Genomic DNA, 27092 nt, shown 5'->3' on the forward strand with positions numbered 1-27092 from the left:
TGCAATCCCACCAGCAATGAAGGAATATTCTTTCTCCACAACCTCTCCAGCATCTGCTGTCACCTGAGCTTTTTATCTTAGCCAATCTGACTGGTGTGAGGTGGAATCTCAGAATTGTTTTGATTTGCATTTCCCTGATGACTAAGGATGTTTCTTTAGGTGCTTCTCAGCCATTCAATATTCATCAGTTGAGAATTCTTTGTTTAGCTCTGTACCCCATTTTCTAATATGGTTATTTGGTTCCCTGGAGTCTAACTTCTTGAGTACTTGTATACATTGGATATTAGCCCTATATCAGATATACGATTGGAAAAGATCTTTTTCCAATTTGTTGGTTGCCGTTTTGTCCTATTGACAGTGTCTTTTGCCTTACAGAAGCTTTGCAGCTTTATGAGGTCCCATTTGTCAATTCTTGATCTTAGAGCATAATCTATTGGTGTTCTGTTCAGGAAATATTCCCCTGTGCCTATGTGCTCAAGGTTCTTCCTCACTTTCTTTTCTATTAGTTTCAGTGTACCTGGTTTGATGTGGAGGTCCCTGATACACGTGGACTTGAGCTTTGTACAAGGAGATAGGAATGGATCAATTTGCATTTTTCTACATGCTAACCTCCAGTTGAGCCAGCACTATTACCCTCAGAGCTCCCAGGGTCTCAACCACCAACCAAAGACTGCACATGGAGGGGTCTGATTTGTTCAGGGAGCATGTGTTTAGTAGAGGATTGCAAAATCGATCATCAATAGGAGAGGACCTCGGCCCTGTGAAGGTTCTGTGCCCCAGTGTAGGGGAATGCCAGGGCCAGAAAGTGGGAGAGGGTGGGGTGGCAGGCATGGGGAAGGAGGAGGCAACAGGGGTTTGTTTTTGTTGTTTTTGTTTGTTTCTTTGTTTTTTGGAGGGGAAACTGGGAATGGAGAAATTTGCATGTAAATAAAGAAAGTATCTAAAATAAAAAAAAAAAAAAAGAAAATGCTGTCTTTTTTCCACTGTATTGTTTTAGCTCCTTTGTCAAAGATCAAGTGGCCATAGGTATGTGGGTTTATTTCTGGGTCTTCAGTTCTGTTCCATTTATCTTCCTGCCTGTCACTGTACCAATACCATGCAGTTTTTATCACAATTGCTCTGTAATACAGCTTAAGGTCCAGGATTGTGATTCCACCAGAGATTCCTTTATTGTTGAGAATAGTTTTGGCTATCCTGTTTTTTTTGTTGTTCCAGATGAATTTGCAAACTGCTCTTTTCAAGTCTGTGAAGAATTGAGTTGGAATTTTGATGGGGATTGCATTGAATCTGTAGATTGCTTTCGGCAAGATGGCCATTTATACTATATTAATCCTGCCAATCCACGAGCATGGGAAATCATTCCATCTTCTGAGATCTTCTTCAATTTCCTTCTTCAGACACTTAAAGTTCTTGTAAAACAGATCTTTTACTTGCTTAGTTTGAATTACACCAAGGTATTTTATATTATTTGTAACTATTGTGAAGGGTGTTGTTTCCCTAATTTCTTTCTCTGCCTGTTTATGCTTTGTGTAGAGGAAGGCCTCTGATTTGCTTGAGTTAATTTTGTATCCAGATATTTACTGAAGTTGTTTGTCAGGTTTAGGAGATCTCTGGTGGAATTTCTGGAGTCACTTAAGTATACTATCATATCTTCTGTAAGTAGTGATAATTTGACTTCTTCCTTTCCAATTCGTATCCCTTTGGTCTCCTTTTGTTGTCTAATTGCTCTGGCTAGGACTTCAAGTACAATATTGAATAGGTAGGGAGAGAGTGGGCAGCCTTGTCTAGTTCCTGATGGGATTGCTTCAAGTTTCTCTCCATTTAGTTTGATGCTGGCTACTGGTTTTCTGTATATTGCTTTTACTATGTTTAAGTATGGGCTTTGAATTCCTGATCTTTCCAAGACTTTTATCATGAAGGGATGTTGGATTTTGTCAAATGCTTTCTCAGCATCTAATGAGATGATCATATGTTTTTTTTTCTCTGAGTTTGTTTATATAGTGAATTGTTTATACGTTGATGGATTTCTGTATATTGAACCATCCCTGCATCCCTGGGATGAAGCCTATTTGATCATGGTGGATGATCATTTTGATGTGTTTTTTGATTCAGTTTGCAAGAATTGTTATTGAGTATTTTTGCATTGATATTCATAAGAGGAATTGGTCTTAAATTTTCTTTCTTCATCAGGTCTTTGTGCGGTTTAGGTATAAGAGTAATTGTGGCTTCATAGAACGAATTGGGTAGAGTGCCTTCAGTTTCTATTTTGTGGAATAGTTTGAGGAGTACTGGTATTAGATCTTCCTTGAAGGTTTGATAAAACTTTGCACTAAACCCATCTGATCCTGGGCTTTTTTTGGTTAGGAGACTATTAATGACTGTTTCTATTTCTCTAGCAAATATGGGACTGTTTCGATTGTCGATCTGATCTTGATTTAACGTTACTACCTGGTATCTGTCTAGAAAATTGTCCATTTCATTCAGGTTTTCCAGTTTTGTAGAGTATAGGCTTTTGTTGTAGGATCTCCTGATTTTTTGGATTTCCTCAGTGTGTATTGTTATGTCTCCCTTTTCATTTCTGATCTTGTCTATTAGGATACAGTTTCTGTGCCCTCTAGTTAGTCTGGTTAAGGGTTTACCTATTTTGTTGATTTTTCTCAAAGAACCTGCTCCTGGTTTGGTTGATTCTTTGTGTAGTTCTTTTTGTTTCTATTTGGTTGATTTCAGCCCTGAGTTTCATTATTTCCTGCCTTTGACTCTTCTTGGGTGAATTTGCTTCTTTTTTTTCCAGCACTTTCATGTGTGCTGTCAAATTGCTGATGTTTGTGCACTCCAGTTTCTTTTTGGCGGCACTTAAAGCTATGAGTTTTCTCTTAGGACTGCTTTCGTTGTTTCCCATAATTTTGGGTATTTTGTGGCTTCATTTTCATTCAACTCTAGAAAGTCTTTAATTTCATTTTTTATTTCTTCCTTAACCAAGTTATCATTGAGTAGAATGTTGTTAAGCTTCCACATTTATGTGGGCATTCTATTGTTTATGTTGTTATTTAGAAGCAGCCTTAGTCCATGGTGATCTGATAGAATGCAAGGAATTATTTCAATCTTCTTGTATCTGTTGAGGCCTGATTTGTGACCAATTATATGGTCAATTTTGGAGAAGGTACCATGAGGTGCTGAGAAGAAGTTATATCCTTTTGTTTTAGGATAAAAAGGTTCTATAGATATCTGTTAAATCCATCTGTTTCATAACTTCTGTTAGTCTCAGTGTGTCCTTGTTTAGTTTCTGTTTCCATGATCTGTCCATTGCAGAGAGTGGGGTGTTGAAATCTCCCACTATTATTGTGTGTGGTGCAATGTGTGCTTTGAGCTTTAGTAGAGTTTCTTTTATGAATGTAGATGCCCTTTGATTTGGAGCATAGAGGCTCAGAATTGAGAATTCATCTTGGTAGATCATACCTTTGATGAATATGAAGAGTCTCTCCTTATCTTTTTTGATCATTTTATGGTGAAAGTCGATTTTATTTGATATTAGAATGTCTACTCCAGCTTTTTTCTTGGGACCATTGGGTTGGAGAATTGTTTTCCAGCCTTTTATTCTGAGGTAGTGTCTGTGTTTGACACTGAGGTGGGTTTCCTGTATGCAACAAAATGTTGGGTCCTGTTTACATACCCAATCTTATAGTCTGTCTTTTTACTGGGTATTTGAGTCCATTGATATTAATAGATATTAAGGAAAAGTAATTGTTGCCTCCTGTTATTTTTGTTGTTAGAGTTGGAATTCCATTCATGTGGATATCTTCTTTTAGTTTTGTTGGAAGATTACATTTTTGCTTTTTCAGAGATGTAGTTCCCCTCCTTGTCTTAGAATTTTCCATTTATTACCCTTTTGAAGGGCTGGATTTGTGGAAATAAACTGTGTGAATTTGATTTTGTCGTGGAATACTTTGGTTTCTCCATCTATGGTGATTGAGAGTTTTGCTGTGTATTGTAGTCTGGGCTGGCATTTGTGTTCTCTTAGGGTCTGTATGACATCTGCCCAGGATCTTCTAACTTTCATAGTCTCTGGCGAGAAGTCTGATGTAATTCTGATAGGCCTGCCTTTATGTTACTTGACCTTTTCCCCTTACTGCTTTTAGTATTCTTTCTTTGTTTTGTGCATTTGGTGTTTTGACTATTATGTGGCAGGAGGAATTTCTTTTCTGGTCCAGTCTATTTGAAGTTCTATAGGCTTCTTGTATGTTCATGGGCATCTCTTTCTTTAGGTTAGGGAAGTTTTCTTCTACAATTTTGTTGAAGATATTTAGTGGCTCTTTAATTTGGAGGTCTTCACTCTCTTCTATACCTATTATCCTTAGGTTTGGTCTTCTCATTGTGTCCTGGATTTCCTGGATGTTTTGGGTTAGAATCTTTGTTTTTTGCATTTTTTGACTATTGTGTCAATGTTTTCTATGGTATCTTCTGCCCCTGAGATTCTCTCTTCTATCTCTTGTATTCTGTTGGTGATGCTTGCATCTATGTTTCCTGACTTCTTTCCTAAGATTTCTAACTCCATAGTTGTCTCTCTTTGTGATTTCTTAATTGTTTCTACTTCCATTTTTAGGTTCTGGATGGTTTTGCTCAATTCCTTCATCTGTTTGTGTTTTCCTGTAATTCCTTAAGTAATTTTTGTGTTTCCTCTTTAAGGGCTTCTACTTGTTTACTCATGATCTCCTGTGATTCTTAATGGGATTTTTTTGTTTGTTTGTTTCCTCTTTAAGGGCTTGTACCTCTTTACCTGTGTTCTCCTGTATTTCTTTAAGGGAGTTATTCATGTCCTTCTTAAGTTCCTCTAGCTCCATCATGAGATATGATTTTGGATCCAAATCTTGCTTTTCCGGTGTTTTGGGATATCCTGTACTTGCTGTGGTGGGAGTACTAGGTTCTGATGAAGTCAAGTACTCTAGGTTTCTGTTGATAGGATTCTGATGTTTGCCTTTCACCATCTGTTGATCTCTGGTGTTAGATGTTCTTGTTGTCTCTTACCAGAGCTTGTTCCTCCTGTGTGTCTGTAAGCCTGTGCCAGTCCTTCTGATAGATCAGTTCTCCTCTGGTAAATCCCAGGTCAGATGGCTGTGGATCAGTTGTCCATACTGAATCTTGGGGTCAGAGCACACCCTGGAGACAGGCTTTCTGCTTGTGGGAAAGGTGCAGAGAGGGATGTGGGTCTGTTGTCCCTCCTAGATGTGGTCTGAGGTAGATATGATGATCCTGACCAGGCTGCTCTGCAACCTGTGAGGCCTGTTCCTCCTGGCTGTTCCTGCCTTAGAAAGTCACCAGGGAGAAAATGGTGGATCTCACCCAGGTCCCTGGGTTAACGCACTCCCTGAAGGCAGGCTCTCTTCTTGCAGGGAAGGGGCAGAGAAGGTTGCAGATCCACCACCCTCACTCAGAGGCTGAGAGGATCCTCTCCCTGCTCCCCTGCGTGACTTGTCAATGTGCTTGCTTCTTGAAAGAGAATCCTAACTTTTACCATAAGGGTTAGATATGAAAATTAAACTTATCCAGTTTTTCAGTTTCTGACTCTTCAGTCAATTCAGTATACAGTTTTGATAATCTGATTGAGCAAATGTATGGATTTCCATGGCAGTCTAATGATAATTTAAGTGAATATTCACCAGTATTTATAAATTCAATATACTAAAATGAAGCAACTACAACCTGCATATGCAATTTCTCCACAGATGTGTATAAGTATTTTTTCTACTTCTGGAGATTGAACAAAGGTCTTAAATATAATAGGTAAATATTCTGCCACTGATCCATATCTTGGCCCTTGTATAGTTTCTTAAAAAAATCAGTTTTTCTTATCATAATTAAATCCTGATATGAAACGAGAAGTTATCCATATTGTAATATGTGTAAACCACTTTTGAGAAAACTTGTTTTTTTTTAATATTTCTATTATGTGAGAACAGAAATTCATTCCCACATACTCTGGTAGGGAATAGATTTCAAGATTTTGAGAGTTTTCTCTTGAATAGTTGCAATTGGCATCCAAAGTACCTAGTCACCAGAAGTTGCATTTTGGGCACACCAAACACCTGTGTCAAAAGATAGGCAGTTAGAGGTAAAGCATGGGTTAGATGGGGTGGGCTTCATGCTATCTGCTGACTGGGTGCCATCTCTTACAGGATGGCATCAGGGAACCTCATTCACAGTCTGTAATTGCTTCAGTTTTTCATCAGTAAAGTGATACTCAGTTCTACTACCTTTTTTTGAGGATCAGATATGTCAGCATAGATGAGGTGGTTTGTGGTATATCACAGGTCAGCAGCATAGGTAAAGAAATGGTTATAAATAGAAATCTTGTCAAATAGAAATGGAACTATAAAGTAATCCTTTTGTGTCTTTTCTGCTAGTAAAAATGTCAACACTTCCTTTTATTCAGAAAAAAGAGAAACATTTGGCCTTGTGGAGAAAAATATCTGAGGAAGGAAATGTTTTAGTCATTGTGGAAACAGAAAACACCCACATCCATTGGAGATACCTAAATTAAACTGCTTTGAGATTCCATTTTGCCTCAGCCAGAAGGACCACCATAGAATGATTGACTGTAACAAATTCTGCAGAGAATGTGGGAAAAGGAATCTTTAAGCAACATTGGCTAGAGTACAGACTGCAGAAGTCACTATGGAAATTAGTGTGTGTGTGTGTGTGTGTGTGTGTGTGTGTTTTCTAAAAGTAGAACACCTATATCACCTGGCTATACCATTCCTGGAATAAAGCATTGGGACTCCACACCCAACCACAGAGAATATACACCCATATCATTATTATTCAACATACCAGGAAATGGAGTCAGACTAGATGACCATAACTGACAAATAGATAATGAAAATATGGTTGATACACTCTATGGAATTTCATTCAGCTGAAAAAATTTACAGGAAGTTGGATAAAACAAGTCATATCTTATGTATTTTCTCTAGATTTTAATTTTTATGCAAATGTATTTATATACAAGTGAACAATGATAGTGACCTGAAAACTAGAAAGGACCTATAGAGTAAGAGAGAAAAGTATGGGACATGTGATAAGAGAGTGGAATCAGGAGTATAGAAGCAGAGGGTATAAACATGGACAAGGACAGGAAGATGGGGAGAGAGAATCAAACAAAACCATATATGTCAAAGAGGAAAAAAAAATCCATATATAATAAATACCAGATTTCAGAGATGAAAATGTACTTCAATTAATCAATTCATTTAAGAGATCACAAATAAAAATCTAATAATATTTGGATGAATAAAATGCCTTGTTATGCATATCATATTATTTAAAGAGCTAAATACCTTATTTTTCACAGAGTTTAGATCTTTCAAAATTTAGAACTATTCTTTGACCATAGGAATACTACTGAAACATCTATAATGTCTCACAATTTACCAGTTTCATTCAAAACCCAGTGAAATATTCAGAAAGAGCATTTAAGTGAGTATGTGAAAGCTTAGAGTTTCTTAGTTGCCTACTCATAGCCACATGGGCTGTGGAAGAGGTAGCCAGTCTTTCCTGGCCTTCACTTTCTGATTTTACCTCATTATTCCATGCCCATGGTTATATGGAAATAAAATGCCTATTATTCTATTTAAGTAAAGTACCATTAATTCAGGTAAAAATCTTTCATAAACACAAAATTAATACTAGCTGTATATTGATATATGAAAGTTTAATGTATAAGCTCCTCAGCAGATCAAATGGCAATATATAAATAAATGTATTTGTTTGTTAATATGTTATAATATCCCACATTATGTTTTGATTTTTGTACTGGTGTCATTTGATGTCTGATTCATTCAGTGACATTTTATCTTCAAGAACTACTGAAAAGTTAACTGGAGCCAAATAAATTTCCTATAAATTATGTACATCACACAGTCATGGAAGCAAATATTGAAGACATTAAGATTCTTCTCATTCTTCAGAATTGTAAATGTTGTGCCCACTGGGAGACATGCAGTCATGTCCACAGTGTTATATAACTGACACTCCAGTCTTCTGGGGATCACACTGATTTTTATGCAAATTCTTCAACCAGTGCAATTTGTGGTACATTGTGTACATTATATAGCCAAACAAAATTACCAAGGCTGGAACCTTGGAACACTCCAGTATTCCACAAAGGAGTTGTCTCTCCTATTCTCTAGTTTGGCATGTTACCAGTGAGGTGTGTTAATTGTTCCAGCAATGAGAGATGAAGTATGATGACACAGAGTAAGCAGATGGTTTAAGTTTCATTGAGAGGTTCTAGAAAGTGTGCCCCACTTGTCTTTTTACTGAGAAGCATGAACATCCATGTATATTTCAAACAACATGAGTAGGCATTTGTAATATGTAGGCTAAATAAATTTACAACCTGTTTGATGTCTTCCTAAAGCCTGTTTGATCTCTCTGTAATGTAGTCAGATCTCAATCAGCTGAGAACCTTTAAGCAATCCCTATTGCTCACTCTATTCCAAAGCTAAAGATGCTCACTGAAGATGTAGTCAGTGAAGTCAGTTTCTTTTTTTTTGTTTGTTTGTTTTTGTTTTTTTTGTTGTTCGTTTGTTTGTTTTGAGACAGGGTTTCTCTGTCTGCCCTGGCTGTCCTGGAACTCACTCTGCAGACCAGACTATCCTCGAACTCAGAAATCCGCCTGCCTCTGCCTCCCAAATGCTGGGATTAAAGGCGTGCGCCACCACTACCTGGCTGAAGTCAGTTTCTTTAAGACTATGTTCAGTGTTTGAGAACCCCTTCAGACTTCAAATACATATTTAGAAATGGAAGAAGGAAGTTTAATTGATTTACTTAGTTGATAAAGTCATATACCAATAAAGAAGTATGGCATGGGGCCCTGAACAAGTCTACAGTTAGTATGGCTGCCATAATAATGAAGAAACAGTAAACCCTTGCCACATTGCCTGGTGGTCCATCAGAAGAGGTAAGGATCAATTTGAAAGTGCCACACCCACTTGTCTACTCCAGTAAAGTCCACAGTATCAGGATTGAAAGCCTGATCATGGACCAGAGGCGTTATGACTTCAAAGGGAGTTTGTGCCTCCTGGGTATTCAATCAGTCGTTGGCATCTCCTAACTCAGATGGTGTTCCAGATTAGTCTTTCCAATCATCAACGTGCCTTCTTATTCAGGCATAAAGGTACCAGAGAAATAGCTTGGGACTGCCAAGATAGCCTCAGCAGGAAGGGCAACACTGCTCTTCTGCTTCACACCTGGATGCCTGATCTTACTGACCTTGATGTGACTGTCACTTGCCTACATGACTTTTGTCATCTGCCCTGTTTTCTGTATACTATATAAGCTTGGTTTTCACTTTGTACATAGACTAGGACTTGGACTTATACTTACACATTCAGATTCGAGACAGAGCATTTGAGCTTCAAGCCTCTTGCAGTCCGCAACTCCCCACTTCTGGGCCTAGAGCACTTGGGCCTGGGGAGATGCAGCGCCTGTCCAGAAGAGGTGGCTGCTTTAGACCCACGTGTTTCAGGTGGCCTCAGATGTACCTCAACTGCTGAGCTACCAGATTTCTCATTTCTCTTTTGTAATGACTGTAAAAGCCTGATGCCATTTTTAAGAAATACACTCAGACTCATCACTTCCTTGTGTTGACTCTGTCACTCGCCGAATTTTTTGCCCATGTGACCAGAACTCTCATCCTGCAGAACAAGACGTACCCGCAACAAACCCAGTCTGTGTCATGAAAGCCTGGTGATTATCAGAGTAAAGTGATTTCTGACTTCACATATATATGAATATTATATATTCATTATCTGTCATGATACAGATACACAGTAATTTCACCTGCAGCATCTGTGCCTCTTACTTCCTTTTCAGTTTCTTCCCAGGGGTAGAAAGAACTTGGTATTGATGTTCTTGAGGAAGGTGAACACATTCTCCATTTGAAAAATGTCAAAGCACCTCTACTTATTCTTGCTCCCTTGAGGCCTTTCAAGTTGTGAGCTTTCTTTGTTACACTCTGAGGAGCTCTGTTTCACTCAGTCATCTCTTTTTCCCCTCTAGTATTTGATCCTGTGTTATGTATGCTCATTTGACTAAATTTGCACAAATGTGACAGACTCTTGTCTTAGGTCTTTACCATTGCGATATTCTTTTGTTGAAACCCTTTCACTGTCCATGTTTGTTAGGCTGTTCCTCTGTCAATGGTGCCTTACCAAATAACTGCAATTCATCCACCATTCATTGTAGTTTCCTTAATGCCTATAGCAGCAGCAACTTCTTAGTCTTCTCCAAGAGACTCTTTTCTTTTCACTTTGACCTAAGTGTCCATTAATTTCTAGCATCATCAACTTTACCTTTTTCAATTTAGAATTTGTTTGTTGACTATAAGATTCCAAATGTGCTTTAAAAGCAAGTGGATAATAATGTGAATACTGCTTTTGTTTCCTTAATGGGAGAATGTTTTCCAAGGATGATGGTCAATTTGTTTATTTTTCTTATTGCTTTGCTATATTTTTCTCATCTAATGTGAGGTCTTATTGTTGAACATATATAAGCTACAACATCCTAGTGAGCTAACTCTTCAACTGTGCAACAGTGATTGGATACCCAATGCTGCTCTTTGCCTTTTTGCTTGTTTATCTTGTAACACAATGTGGTATCTATACAATAGTATAGTATAGCAACACTGTTCTCCCTACACTGGCCTTAAGCAAGAAATGTCTCTTGGAAAGAAATTATTGTTTTGTATTTTAAATGTTTGTTTTTATTTTATCTGTATGAGTTTTTGCCCACACGCATGTCTGTGCACTATATGCACCTAGACCTAAGGAGATCAGAAGAGAATCGCAGACCCTCTGGAACTGGGTTGATAAGTAATTGTTAGCTGCTGTGTTGTTGCTGTAAACTGAATCCAGTCCTTTACGAGAGAACAGCAAGTTCTTTTGACCACTGAGCCACCTTTTCAATCTTTTTTCTTTTTTTGTATTTCAAATATATATTTAAAAATCAGTTTTAATCAGGATATATTTATAATTTATATTTATATTTATGTATGATTTATTGACACTAATTTGGACTCATGTTTCCTAGCTTACTTTGCATTTTATTTTCTGTTGAACTTTTTTCCCCCCATTTTCTGAGCTATGTTCTTTTTTTCCAGTTTATTGTTTTGATCCTGAACTTTCTTTCTATGTCTAGATAAACTTACATATTCAATATTTGCTTACTATTACTCACTGAAAAATCTATTTTTAAATCCCTCTTTTTTTTTTTTTGTTTTGAAGATCTTAAAATGGCTTCTTTAAAACAAATCAGGATATTTTTTTATTGGATATTTTATTTATTTACATTTCAAATGTTATTCCCTTTCCTGATTTCCCCCCTAGAAACTCCCTATCCCATTCCCTCCTCCTCCTGTTTCTATGAGGGTATGCCCCCAACCACTCACCTGCTCCCATCTCCCTGCACTCTCATTTCCCTACACTGGGGCATCAAGCCTTCACTGGATTAAGGACCTCTCCTCCCATTGATGCCTGACAAGGCCATCTTCTACATATGCAGCTGGAGCCATGGGTCCCTCCATGTGTACTCCTTGGTTGGTGGTTTAGACCCTGGGAACTCTCGTTGGTTAATGTTGTTGTTCTTCCTATGGGGTTATAAACCCCTTTAGCTCCTTTAGTCTTACTCCTTCATTGGGGACACCATGCTCAGTCCAATGGATGGCTGTGAGTATCCACCTCTGTATATGTCAGGCTCTGGAAGAGCCTCTGAGGAGACAGCTACATCAGGCTCCTGTCTGCATGCACTTCTTGGCATCCACAATAGTGTCTGGGTTTGGTGACTGTCTATGGGATGAATCCCCATGTGGGGCAGTCTCTGGGTGGCCTTTCCTTCAGTCTCTGCTCTGCACTTTGTCTCCCTATTTGCTCCCATGAGTATTTTGTTCCCCCTTCTAAGAAGGACCAAAGCATCCACACTTTGGTCTTCCGTCTTCTTGAGCTTCATGTGGTCTGTGAATTGTACCTTGGGTATTCTGAGCTTTTGGGCTAACATCCACTTATCTGTGAGTGCGTACCATGTGTGTTCTTCTGTGATTGGGTTAGTTGGGTACAGTTGTTGTGGATCTGAAAATGTGTACATTTTGTACCTCTTATGACACTTCTGTGACATGAAGAATTAACCAAGGACTATTGCACCTGATAGCCCATTGAATGTGCTGTTTCTGGCACCTGAGAACTCATTGAATGTGCTGTTCTTGGCATTGTGGCTCCCTGGTTACAGCTTCAATGCCAGCTGCTTCCATCTGCTCTGACCTCTGCGCTCCTCCCTTAGACACAAAGGAAGCAGCTTCCTGTTCTTGGAAGCCTCATGGATGTGTCATCCTGGTTTCTTGCTTAACTTCCTCTCTTGGTTTGACAAATTAATCTGGTTACTTTTATAGACTCCATTCTCTTCTCGAAATTCCATGTACATTTCTTGAGACACTCACTTTAGAAGAATCAGTATCTGAGCTCTTTGCATTATGACTCTTCTCAGTCGCCTTTCTCTATATTGGTTCATGGTCAGGTTTATTGCAGTTGCTGGTTTCTCCATGTATTTTGGGATTTTATATAATAAAATCATTTTTTTTCTTGGACACTCATCTTTATGGGCTTATTAAGGTTCTGCTAAGATTTTTCTTTGTTGTGACTCTGGGCTACTTCCTGATTTTCTAATTATTGCAGGATCTCATTTGAAAATATTTAAATTATATCACATGATTATGCCAGTTTCCATGGAAAGGCACTTGCAGAGGTTCATGCTGTTAGCAATGAAAATCACATTTTAACAAACAAATTCTCTTATCTTAATGGCACATATTTGGAAGGGATCAAAGCAAACTAAAAAAAATATTTAAAATGCCACCTTGGTGTCTGAAATATGAGATTTTAGAGTCCTAAAAATGCTTCATGGATAAACTGCCTGAGATTACAGAGATTTTAAGACAATTATTTAGATTCAAAGTTCATCAATGTCAAAATCTCTAGCTGTAAGACTTCTCCTAGCTCGGGCTTTTGTGTTATATTAGAATAATATCATCAAAAATATACATCATTATTATAGGCTAAAGTAAGAATAATTAAAAGCCTATAGCATTTACATAAAAGTGGTAAATTAAAAAATAGGTACATTGGGAAGAATTAATAAAAGAGTATATGGGTAGGAATCAACAGATTCCTATCATTTTTAATATTAAGTGACTCAAAGGACTCATTTCAGTTGACAGAAATAGTCTATCAACATACAAAGCCATAAATATATGTCTGTGACTCCTGTGGAGAACCTAAATTAAAAAAAAGTCTGAAAGATGTTATGAAAAAAAATGGCTAGTGCAGCAGAACTATTTCGAGTCAAAAATTTAAATAGAAAAAAGTGCAATGTTCCCTCAGTATCTTTCTGTCAAATTTCTTCACTTATACTTTTTCTACTGTTAGCAACATTCTCTGTGGTTCTTGGCATGTCAATAAGATCTTGTGGCTAATACATTCAATATTATCCTTTAGAACATATTTCAGAAAATAGCATATACATCCTTAGGTGGTATAGATGCACAACACCCCAGTGAAGGAAGTTTTATAATTAGACAATATAATGTACCTTCTAATCTTTCACATATGTGTAGCCTTTTCTGAAGTAACTCTACATACAGAAAGCAACTGGTAATTATCTGCAAAATATCATCTCTTCATAAACAGTGCTATGGCCTGACTGAAGAACTGTCTTAACTGGAACTTATGAGTTAGTTATTTCCTTTAAAATGATTATGCTTTTAGTCTTTCAGATTAATCCTACGTAAACTCAGGAATATTCTTCACTATATTTAACTGAGTAACACAGAAGTGCTGACAAGATCCAACCTGAGATTTATTATCAGCTATGGATCTTTTAACTTTATGAAGCATGTGATTTTGTGACTGGACATTTGTATCTATTCTCTTATTCCCCCTCTGTTTATTCCTCTTCTTTCTCCTCAACTGCTTGCTATGACTATACTTTGTTGTGAGACATGATGGCACCTTTTTTATGCTTTTCACTGCACTGACACTGCTTGTCTAGGGCATCATTAAACACATGGATATTGATCAACATTTAATCAGCCTTTGGGATAGAAAGGATTGTTGTAAAATGGAAAAACATTGAATAAAGTCTACTTTAACAGAATATTTGAACTATTAATTTTGTTAAATAAACTAGGCAGGGTGTTGCTGGGAAACTTAAGCAATAAACGGATGACTCCATAAATTTTTAAACAATACTATTTTCCATTTACTTATTGATGTCTACTAAGACAGCAAAATTTCACTTTTTTTTCAAATTTCACTTTTTGATATTTTCTACAACTGTTCTTTTAGCTATTACTAAATCATTGGCATGTTGAAGAGGAACAATTTAACCACGTGAAAGGGTTGTGTCTAGCATTCTAGGCATTAACTGCTTTTCTTTACCTCTTCTGTTTTCTAGCTCCTTGGCTTAAATTTTGGATCATTCTCACTTAAGAAATGGAAAAAAATAGTATTTTATTGAAGCATTAACTTAGACTTGTTTTTGGAAATAACACATTCTTTCTTGTAAAATGGTGGTATAGGGCTGGATCCGAAATATCCTCAAGAAGCCACACATTGAAAGTTTGGCTCCTATTGCTGTAGTTTTAAATGTGGGGCCTATGGAAAGTGATAATTAGATAATGAGGACTTTGGCCTTATTGACAGCTTCATCCAACTGATGGATTCATATATTGATAACATCATTGACAAGTGGAAGAAATGGCAAGAAAAGGAGTTCATTGGTAGAAGCAGGTAACAGACAATATGTCCAGGAATAGTGTGCCTGGCACTGTTCTCCCCTGTCCTCTATCTCTACTACATTCTGTACACTTTTCAGGCTTTGACAAGGTGAGAAACTCCTTCCCAACTTTCCTTGCTATAAGCTTAAAAGGTATGGGTTAGTCTAACCCAGACATCTTGGGAATGATAACTTGTATAATTTTGGGAGAAACTACAGGTAAAAATGCTACTCTGACAAACATGATAAAGAAGAAATTAGAAATATACTTAATTAGGGAGTTTATGTCCTCAAAAGTATGCATTCTGAGAATAGTGGCTGAATGAAAAAGTCATAAGAAAATTTCACCTGTAAATACATATAGGTATGTCCAAACATATAGTACCTTGTCAGACAATTTGAAAAAAACAATCAGTAGATTGGAGAGTAATCTATCTAGAAGCATCAAAGTGATAAGTCTTCAATTTATACCAGAGAATACTAGTGAACAAGAAAATACTAGTAAGTGACAGAAACTATGGAAATTATCAGACAAAATTCACCTGAAAACACAGGGAAGAACATAGTTTCCTAGATAAATCCAACTAAATTCCAGTGTAAAGTCAGAGAATAAAAATAGAAATAACACACTTCCTGTTTCTGGGTTTCTTTGCTTTACAGAAAATTCTATCTGTTCATCTTTTAGCAGAAATATTTCATTAGGAAGTCTCTGAAAGTTCTCAGTCAGCAGCTGTTTGGAGATGATGGGAATGATGTGTTTCCTCAACTTTTTTTTTTTCAAGATGAAGATTTTATTAGAGCTCCTAGTTAATTTGCTGTCTGAATTTGTTAAGATAATGAGCAGGTTCTTGAGCATAAAATTTTTTACCTATTGCTAAAGCATGAGAAGATATAGCATCTCATGTTACTTCTGCTTTATGTATTAAAATTGCTCTCCAACTAGAATCTGCAAGTTGACCTCTAAATAGACTGTTCTGAGATGTACTGTATTCTGTCAAAACTCATGTGGGAGCTTAAGTTCTGATGCTTCAGAATGTAATTGCTTGGGGAGGTAGGACTTTTAAGAAAGTGATCAAAACCAAGCTGATTGGGAGATCCCTAATAAAATTGATGGGTGTAGTTATGAGAAGAGAAAATTTCATATTAAAGTAATACCAGAGCCATGTTTACAAAAGGAGTACTTGTTAAAAGTACTTGTAAGACAAGAAGAGATCTCAGGAAAAATCACACCAGACTCGGATTTATAGAGATAAAGCAATTTCTGTTGTTCAAACATACACAACACTGTAATAACAGCTACAACAAATACAATAAGATTCTGTGCTTATCTTATTTAGTGCTAATGGTGAATTATTTTGTTTGCTGAAACTATGATTTGATTACAGCCAAGAAGAAGGGCCATTTTCTAAGTTTGCCTTTGTCACTTTAAACTGAATGGGAGACAGAGAGATAATTCAACTTTTGACAACTAGGCACATGTCAAGATATTTAGAAAATAAAGATTTTATTTAACTCTTAACCTCTTATATGGTTTTGGAATCTTAGATTGATCTTTTTAATTTTTTTTACGTTGGTCTTTAATAACCTGCTGTTAGTGAAGGTTTGTTTTAAGCATTGCGCTGGCTGATTGTTTCAAATATCAAGAGTAATACCCATCAAGGGAGTAAATTAAAGACCTTACTAAGATAGGATGCAGGTTAATCTAGAAAGTTCAGAATAACAGCTCTCTTTCAATTAAAATTATCTATTGTCTTATCCAATGTTCTATTGCTGTGAAGTGATACTATGAGCATAGCAACTCTTATAATGAAAAACTTTTAATTTGGGCATGCTTATAGTTTCAGAGGTTTAGTCCATTATCAGCATGGCAGGAAGTGTGGTAACACATAGGCAGACATGGTGCTGGAGAAGGAGCCAATAGTTCTACATCTGAATCCACAGGCAGTAGAAAGAGACCAATTAGACCTTGCTTGGGCTTTTGGAATTGCAAAGCCCACCCCCAAAGACAAACTTCCTCCAACAAGGTCATACCTCCTAATAGTGAAATTCCCTGGTGATCATGCATTTGCATTTATAAACCTTTGGAGGGCATTCTTATTCAAATCACATTTATTCTGGAAAAAAAGGTAACCTATTGATATTTGTACCACGGAATCCATTGCAGGGTTTTTTTTTTTTTTTAAATCCATGCTACTTTTCCTATATCCATTTATTAAGAAGTCTGAACTATCTGAATTAAGAGTCTATGCAAAGAATCTAACAACAAATAAAAATATCCCCTAAGCCCAATAACAATAATCTTTGTTATGAAACTCATTCAAACACCTGCCTATAAAGTACAAATTCAGTTAGTGCTCAGTAAGCACTTGTGAAACCTGAGTTAATTTATTATTATTCAGATATGTAATATCCTTTAAAATGAAGAAAAGCTTAAATTATAACTACCATATTTTATTAACAAAGACAAAGCAAATGATATAACTTGGTTAGGAAAATATTCACGAAACACTATTCAATACAATGGAGTCTAAAGCTTAATATTTCAGTTTCAATTAATAAACTATTAATCAAAATGTGTTCAAAATCCCTGATTATATGAATTAAACATCTCATTAACTTTTCAGTTCCCCTGTGAGGGTCCTTAGACTATGGTTAGCATTTCATAGAAGAGAAAATACCTTCTTCTATCACAGTAGATAGTGATGAAATTGGAATTAGAATTAAGGTCATCTTGCTCCAGAACCTATATTGCTAACCCACTGAACAGCAATACATTTCCCCAAATGAAACTTTACTGTTCTTATACAATGTATGTATGTCACCTTACTCAATTCACAAAAAACAACTTTATGAGGTTCCCTCCCCCATTTGATAAAAACATCATTTTCCATATATGTATGAAGAACAAAATCACTGTAGTAACCTTGGTGAGGGCAGCATCCTTAACTTAGTATGCTGTACGCCCTATAGAATTGTGATCCTGTTTTCCATGGGTCACTACCTGCACTGGATCAGATCTTCAGCTCCCTGAGAGCCGAACTGGAGCCATATTCATGACTGTAGCCTCAATGTTAATCTAAGTGGCTCAGGAGAATTGAAATTTTGTTGAAAATGGGCAAGAGACCTAAATAGAGATTCCTCAAAAGAAAACACACAAATTTCCATGGAGGTAATGAGAAAATCCTTCAATATTACTATCCAGCAGGTAATTAGATTCCAACTGTGATGAGATATCACTTTCTCCAATAAAAATTGCTATTGCCAAAATGACTATTTGAGATACTCATCCTGTGATACCAAATGAGAAAATTTTCAGTCCTCATGGAGTATGGTAGCTCACACCAATCTATTTTCATAGGCAAGAACTTTGAATCCTTCCCCTGCCCCAGTATCTTCTTGTATTTAGCCCCATTTCTCCAAACACCATATTTTCACCACTAAACCTTAATACTTTTTTCTAACTAAAGATTCTATCTTTTGAATAAAAATACTAAAGATAATAAATGGAGGAGGATGTGCAGAAAATAGAGTCTGTCTTGCAAGATAGTTCAATGGGTTACAGGAGTTTCCTGCCAAGCCTGATGATTGTAGTTTCATCCACAAGGACCATGGGGCAAAAGGCAAGACTGGACTCTGAAAAGTTGTCTGACCTCCACTGGTGGTATGCCGTCCACCAGTTAAATAGATTAATACAATAAAATTTGAAAAAAAAATATAGTACACTCACTCATTATTGTTATGATTCTAAATAGGTACATCCAGTATGGAAGCACTATGGTGATGTCCTATAACTGTTTGCTACATCTGTTAACCCAAAGATATAAATCCATAGAAGGTAAAATCAGAACTTTGAAGAAAGATCTTCATTCTGCTCACCCAGAATGTAATGGAACAATGGCCAACACTCACAAATGAAAAACAAATAGGTGTCCAATGGCTTCCCAATGGATAAAGAAAACATGGCATGTACACAATGTAAAAGGAAATAATATCTAATCTTTCATAGTAATGTGAGCAGAACTGCAGACCATCCATCATGTTATGTAGAATCAGGCAGACACAGGAAGGCAGACAGCACATGATGTCATTCACACACACATGAAATCTTTAAAAAGTTGATTTTACAGAAGTTGAAAGTATATGACTGTTAACAAAGGCTGAAAGTGAAGGCAGGTAAATAGAAGTATAGGTTGATCAATGAACACTGGGATATAGTTAGAGCATGAAGGCTTAGTGTGCTCTTTTATACTAAGTGAATATTGATAACTGAGAAACTGAACACCTTAACAGCCTGGATAAAAGAGTTTGAATGCCTCTCTTGAAGAAATAATAAGCATTACACACACATACACACACACACACACACACACACACACACACATACACACACACGCACACATACACACGCATATATATATGTGTGTGTGTGTATACATACATATATATACACATATATATATAAGCTTAAACATTATATACTGTATATACCTATTTAAACACTACATATTACTCTACTAATATGTACATTGTTAAATTTTAAAGTGTTAGTTAGCAGCATATTTAAGTTTGAGTACATTTAATACAAAAAAGGGAAGTTGCCACTTTACTACAGCTCTGTATGTATCTCCAGCATTTGATCATTATTTTTTTCTAGTTAAAAAATATTACATCAACTGGTCCCTGAGTATACTATTTCTATGATTATTTAATATAAATTCAATATTTGCTTCTTACCTCTTTTATAAGTAGAGATGTCCACTTACATACAAGTACTTGCATTGTAATGAGGAATCAGTTCAAAAGACTTTTTACCCGGTCAACATTCAAGCAGGAAATGTTGGTCTCTTGATCTACTGTGGCCTAGTTGGAAATGTGTCATCTGTCATATTCCCATGGTTGGTCACGCGTTTCTATTTATGATCCTTCGTTCCAAAGTGAAGGCATGATGGCTTCAGTCACAGGAAGCAGCCACATTACATACAAAGTACACTTTAAATCATTTTCAGATTTTAGTTTGCAAATGAAAGATGAACTATCCTTTATTTATCAGGCAATGTGCAAGAAAATGCCTGAATATTTTTTGTCAATTTTCATATAATTTGAAGATGTTGTTAGCTGCCTTACATAACTTTTCTTTTCCATTTAGAGCTTTGAATTTGTTCTGGGGAATGCACCTAAATACTAAAAATTTATCTTCTGAGGATCTTGGAGTAGCAATGCAATCCTCTTCAGCCACACATCAAAAGACATCAGAAAACTCTGGAGAGGTCTTTAAAAGACTCTGTTGCCCTTCACCTTTTGAGTTTTTTCCTGCCTGTAGTAGAGTCACAATGTTCATGGTGGTAGTATATGTAGCAAAATGAGTGCTTGCTGGTTTGAGACAGTTTGGGGTGATTTATATTCTTTATACTTTAATGTAATTCATAACTTAAACAAATATCTAGGTTGTTAGAGTATTCAAGCATGTCTGTGAACTCTTTTATTTAACTCCATCAAATATTTATCAAGTGGTAATTTATCACAGAAATCAGAGCAAATTCATAGCTTTCTTAAGATGCCTAACATGCTCCAGGGATTAATTTGTCTGCTAGTGAAAGAAGCCCAATTAGCTGTGAGATATAAAATTCTGTGCCCTACTGAGAAGGAAACTTCAATCCTGATGTGATTCTGCCACACACACTTTGCATGACAGTAGTTTGAGGCAAAGGCTTCAAGGAAGCCAGTCTCCTGCCCCTGCATTGTCTCCTGGCACTCCTAACTCAGAGGTAGCCCAAATATGTCCATGCTAGGTGCCCACCAAGATATGATTTACTAATAGCTAGATAAAATTGGACATTGCTCTCTGACCTTTACCAACGTTCCAACATCTTAGCTAAACCCTGGAATTTCGTAAAGAATGTTACCCATCCAGACTAATTGCACCTGGCATTGTGAGGGAAATAATGAAGGAATAGGGCATTGAAGCTTACAGAATGGGAGACTGATCCAGGGCAAGGTCAAGTAGAATCCTCATTCTCAGTCAAGTACTGCAGTTGAACCACTCCTTGGAATTAGCAAGAGACAAGTCTCTACTTGCCCAAAAGATTAGCATTGTGGGCACTTTACCTAGGATGGGCAGGACCTTGAGCCGAATGTGTGTGTGTGAGACAGTTTGTAGCAGTCTGCATTGGGAATTCGAGATTCCTCGAGATTCGAGCCTGTACCCTCCTGGCTGGCACACCCGCAGCCCCCCCCTGGGACTCAGGCCGGGCCCATGTGGCCCGAGCATGCTTGGAGCCCGGGGGGTGCTGCACCAGTCCAGAGGAGATGGCTGATGTTTTAGACCTAGTGTGTTTCAGGTGGCCTCAGATGTATCTTGACTACTGAGCTGCAAGATTTTTCATTCCTCTTTTACAATGACTGTAAAAGCCTCATGCCATTTTTGAGAAATACATTCCGATCCCACATTTCTTTGTGTCAACTCTATTTATCACTCACCAAATCCCTTGCCCACCTGGTCAGAACTCTCATCCCATGGAATAAGGGCTCCCTGCAAGAAACCCCAATCTGTGGCATGATTCCTGAGCAAATTTCCTTAAAATACTCACCAGAGCTTCTGATCTTGGTCATATTGATAACTTATCATTGGTGTCTTAGGAATTTTATTATTGCAACAAAATACCATGAGCAAGTTGGAGAGGAAAGGGTTTATTCAGCTTACACTTTCACATCACTGTTAATCACCAAAGGAAATCAGGACAAGAACTCAAGCAGGGCAGGAATCTGGAAGAATGAGCTGATGCAGAGGCCATGTGAGTATTGCTTACTGACTTGTTCCTCAGCATACCCTCTTATAGAACCCAGGATCATCAGCCCATGGATGGTACCACTTACAATAGCCTTGACACTTCCCTATTGATCAGTACTTGAGAAAATGCACTATAGCTGGATCTCAGGGAGGCATTTCTTCAACTGAGGTTCTTTGTTCTCTGATGACTCTAATTTGTGCCAAGTTGACCCACACAGCCAGCCAGTACATTCAAGAATGCATTTACTAAATATATTTTTATTTCTGAGAAGTAGAACCAATTTGTGTTTAAAACAACTTTCATTTATAAATGATAATTAAATGAATGGCAAGTGGTCACAGTTCCATTATGGTCTCAACTTTCTTTCCATGTGTTTGCAGAAGGGGAGTGTTGACACCTCTCTTCACCTAACAGGAGCACTCATCCTGGTGAAAATGAACCTATGGTACAGGAAAGAAGTCATTAGACCAGCACTGAGGTTCTTAGCTAAAGACAACTCCATGTAACATGGAGAGATGATAAAGTCCACTTTTCATCTGCACTCTGAGATGTACTAGCCACAAAGACAATCATGATTTCTTATCACAAGAGTTTTTAAAGGAAAAAAAAGAACTATGAAGAATTCAAGGGGTTAGGGTTATTATGTTTTTCCTTTCCTACATCTGCTTAAATAAAGACAAAGCCATCTCCAGCTTACATTTTTATATTTTACCTTAATGTTTCTTTTGAATTTATACGTATAGCATTTTTGGGTAAGAGAGAAACTGAGGTACACTGAGGAGAAAGTGAATTAAGCTTTTGGCATGTGTGGTGTGTGGTAGTGGTGGTGGCTGGAGAGATGACTCAGCAGTTAGTGCTTGTTGAGGACCTATATTCAGATCCAGGAGCTCACAGCCACCTATAACTTTAGTTCCAGGGTATCTAACATCCTCTTGTGGTCTCTGAAGACACTACATGTTGATACATACATACATGCATGCAAAACACTTATATATGTAAAATAAAAGTAAGTAAATCTTTAAAAAGATTTGCCTTTGGCCTCAAACTTTGTGCCTGTCTGCCCTCATCCTTAGTTTTCCTTTGTTTCAATTTTTTACTTTTTGTTTTTGTTTTTGTTTTTTTTTTAAATTATTTTTATAGTTTTGATTCTTTCTCACTTTCTTTTGCTCATCATGAAAAGACTATTGTTTCATAAATACTATGTACTTATCTAAAACGACTTATAACTGGCAGTTTTATGTTTACAAAATGTAACTTCAAGAGCCAATTTAACAGCCTAGCCTCCCACTCATGCTTAGTTTATGAAGTCACAATTTGCATATCCTATTTTGTGGTCATTCACATATTTTAGTTATAGGTGTTAGTTTATACTGTTTAAAACTCATTACCAAATTCAAGGTAATTTACAAACCAGCACATCATCTACCCTCATATTTGCCTTGAGATTTAGAGTTCAATGTTAGTTCAGGATAACTTTCAATGTAACTTTCTAACCCAAAGGAACCTAGATACTGACTTTTGTAAAGGAGATTAAGTGGAAACAAATGCCCTCATGTTTCATTAATGTAGGAAATTCATTCATTAATTTTTCTCCTTTCTTCTTTTCCCCTCTCCTCTCTCCTCCTCCCTGCTTTCTTAATTATAACATTCTTGGTAGGTTTTTCTTCCTTTCTTCTTCATTTTTCACTTTGACTGTATCTTCTTCTCCTTGTAACTACAAAGCTTTGCTAGGAAATTTAAATTTGTCTCTTATCTTATGAACTTTTTGTTATACCTGATGTTTTGTCTGTTTATAAAGTCCCTTTCTTGTCTACGAAATTTGAAATTCAAGATGATGTATATTTCCCTCTGAGTCTTGTTTCTAGGATGGGATTCATTTTTGAATCTCATTTCTGTGTCCTAGAACTTTTAAGATGTAGATACTGTTCCACTTGATTTTATTCAAAAAATTTCCGTTTTAATTTAGTTGGTTTTATTCTTCTCACCTTTGTATGCTTTTTAATGACCACCTTCATAGGTCTTCATTTGTATTACAGTGCTCATTGCTGACTCTCTTATGTGTGAGCTCTTTAGTTCAGGTTTTCTGTTTCAGCTCACCATTCTGTTCTTTCCTGTGTGTCTTGAGCCTTGTTCAAAGTCTTTGGTGCACAGGACATTCTTGCTATGGTTATTATGGAGTCTTCCTTGTATGCTTCATCTCTCCAATTCTTTTGACTAATATAATATCCAGAAACTGGAAACAACCAAGATGTCCTTCAACAGAGGAATGGATACAGAAATTGTAGTACATCTACACAATGGAGTACTACTCAGCTATTAAAAACAATGAATTTATGAAATTCTTAGGTAAATGGATGGACCTGGAGAATATCATCCTGAGTGAGGTAATTCAATCACAAAAGAACACACATGGTGTGTATTCTCTGATAAGTGGATATTATCCCAGAAGATCGGAATACACAAAGTACAAACCACAAACCATAAGAAACTCAAGAAGAAGGAAGATCAAAGTGTGGATATTTCATTCATTCTTAAAAGGGGGAACAAAATACCCATGGAAGGAGTTGTAGAGACTAACTATGGAGCAGAGACTAAAGGAAGGACAATTCAGAGACTGCTCCACCTGCGAATCCTTCCCATATTCAATCACCAAATCTAGACACTATTGTGGATGCCATCAAGTGGTGGATGGCAGGAGCCTAATATAGCTGTCTCCTGAGAGGCTCTGACAGTACCTGACAAATACAAAAGTAGAGGCTCACAGCCATCCATTGGACTGAGAACAGGGTCCCTAATGAAGGAGCTAGAGAAAGGATCCAAGTAGCTGAAGGGTTTGCAGCCCCTTAGGAGGAACAACAATATAAACTAACTAGTACCCTCAGAGCTCCCAGGGACTAAAACACCAAGTAAAGAGTACACATGGTGGGACTAATGGCTCCAGCAGCATATGTATAGCAGAGGATGGCCAAGTCCATCATTAATGGGAGGAGAGGCCCTCTGAAGGTTCTATGCCCCAGTGTAGGGGAATGCCAGGGCCAGTAAGCAGGAGGGGGTGGGGTGGTGAGCAGGGGAAGTGGGGAGGGAACAGGAGTTTGTTTTAGTTTTTGTTTATTTTATTTTATTTTATTTTATTTTATTTTGAGGGGAACCTTGGAAAGGAGATATTGTAAATAAAGAAAACATCTAATAAAATATATATATATATTAAAAAAAGCAATGAACTCTCAAACTTTCCTTATTCTGAGTAGTCATGATATTTAAGCATTTTGGGACTCTTATTCTGTGTCTTCAGTTGGAAATAAATACCTAACCATGTATAGACCTTCTGGAGTGCTAGAACATAGGGTATATTCTTCATTACCCTCTTTCATAGGCTGTTGAGGAAGAATCCTCAAGTTAGATCCCTGCAGTGCTCAGGCCAAGACATGCAGCAGGCCGCAACTTCTTCCTCTTAGTTTCCAAACCAATGCATCTGAACTGTCAAGGATATCAGTAATCTCAATGAGACAAAATAGAAACCAATCCCTGGGGGAGCACTCTAAAGAGTTGGAAGTTTTAAGGCATATTTCACTCTTTTATTCTCCCTGAGAGAGGACTGATTAGGGACTGGGCATCCTCACAGGGTTTGATACCTGCTAATGACATGGTTCATCTTTTTCACTCAACCATTCTCCTCCATGTGCTTAACTGGGATGCTGTCACTTTCAAATTGAAATTTGAAAATCTCAAAGTGATGATTTGTTCCATATATTATTACTAAATTAGTATTTCAGTGGTGAACAAGGAGGTAGACTTTGGATTCAGCCATTTTTTTTCTAACATCAGTCCTCTCACAGTGCTTTTGACTTTTAAAGGCACTATTCAGTTAACTATCTGCCAATGTTTTCTAAAATAACTTTGGCTGGTAGAGTAAGTCACAATTTTAAAAAAGACCTTTGAGTTGACAGGTGAAGTTGGGTTTTCAAGGTTTCATTATGTCCAAAGTGGGTGCATCATTTTAATTTCAATCATAAAAAAATATGATTGTACTCTCAGGACTCAAAGGGAAGGACCTTGGATGAAGTGTTCTACAAGGGAGGGGAAACTTGTAGAGTCCACCTCCAGTGTGGGGGCAGGACATCAAGTGAAGGGATGGGGTTGTCATCCCACAGTCAAAAGCTCTGACTCAGAATTGTTCCTGTCTGAAGAAACTGTAGAGACAAAAATGGAGAAGAGCATGAGAGAAAGGAGGTCCAGTGACAGGCTCAAGGAGAGGCCTGGGGCCTTAAAACTCTTACTGATGCTGTGCCATGCTTGCAGACAGAAGCCTAGCATGGCTGCCCCCTGAGAGGCCCAAAAAGCAGCTGAAAGAGTCAGAAGCAGATGCTAGCACCCAACCAATGGACAGAAATCAGAGACCCCTGTGGTTGAATTGGGAAAAAGCTGAAAGAAGCTGAGGAGGAGGGTGGACCCATGGGAAGATCAGCAGTCTCAATTAACATGGACCCCTGAGATCTCTCAGACACTGAGCTACCAACCAGGCAACATACACCAGCTGATATGAGGCCCCTGACACAAGTACAGCAGAGGACTGCCCGATTTGGCCTCTGTGAGAGAAGATGCATCTAACCACTGAGAGACTTGAGGCCCCAGGGAGTGGGGAGATTTGGTAGGAAGGGGGTAGTGTGTTGTGGGATATCATCTTGGGGACAGGGAGGGGGAGGAGGTATGGGATAGGGAGTGGTGGTGGGGTGGCAGAACAAGGGCTGGGGGCAGACCAGGAGGAGGATGAAATCTGGACTGTAAAAAAGGATTAAAGAATAAAAATAAATAAATTTAAAACAAAATGATGATTGCTTTCCTTTTGCATACAATATGCCTTCCACTGAAACTTCCTCTCAATTTTGTTAAATACCCTATATTTCTTTAGATAGAATTCACACTTGAAAGAATAGATGAAAAATATGAGGAAACTATTAAGGAGTTACTATTGTTTTTGTTTCATAGTTTATACCAAATTTTAGTTCTATTCAGGCAGCAGATCTCAATTGTCACCTGTTTATAAGAAGTTGTCTTTCACTACTTATATTCATAAATCCAGACATACCAGGTTGTCTGCAGGGGGTGGTGGTGGGGTGATTTAGCTGAAGGTCTCAGTCCTATCTCAGAGTTCAACATCTGCACCTGTCAGCACTGCTGTAACTTTTATATGAGGATAGCATTGCTTCTAGTGGCAGCTATACTGGGGTGAAAAATGTGGGATGATACACCCATTTAATTAAGTAAACTAGCCATAGCCAGAGTAATGATGCTTGCAACATGTTCCTCAATTCTGCTTGGATACCTGTGATGACAAAACATCCAGAGTGAATTTCAAAAAGAATTAAGATCTTCTCACTGTAAGAAATTACACAACATTCTATTTAAAAGACATGGTTGTTCACCAACCAAGGACTGCACATGGAGGGGTCTGATTGTTCTGGCAGCATGTGTATAGTAGAGGATTGC

The 27092-nt window shown here is 37.4% G+C and overlaps 1 protein-coding gene across 13 annotated transcripts in view; it reads right to left on the reverse strand.

The window, feature by feature from the left end:
• Lrrc7 (leucine rich repeat containing 7) overlaps positions 1-27092 on the reverse strand; it is a 483929-nt gene that overhangs the window by 360856 nt on the left and 95981 nt on the right. The window lies entirely within an intron of this gene.

The sequence above is a fragment of the Mastomys coucha genome, unplaced genomic scaffold (assembly GCF_008632895.1).
Source record: "Mastomys coucha isolate ucsf_1 unplaced genomic scaffold, UCSF_Mcou_1 pScaffold16, whole genome shotgun sequence".
NCBI lineage: Eukaryota > Metazoa > Chordata > Mammalia > Rodentia > Muridae > Mastomys > Mastomys coucha.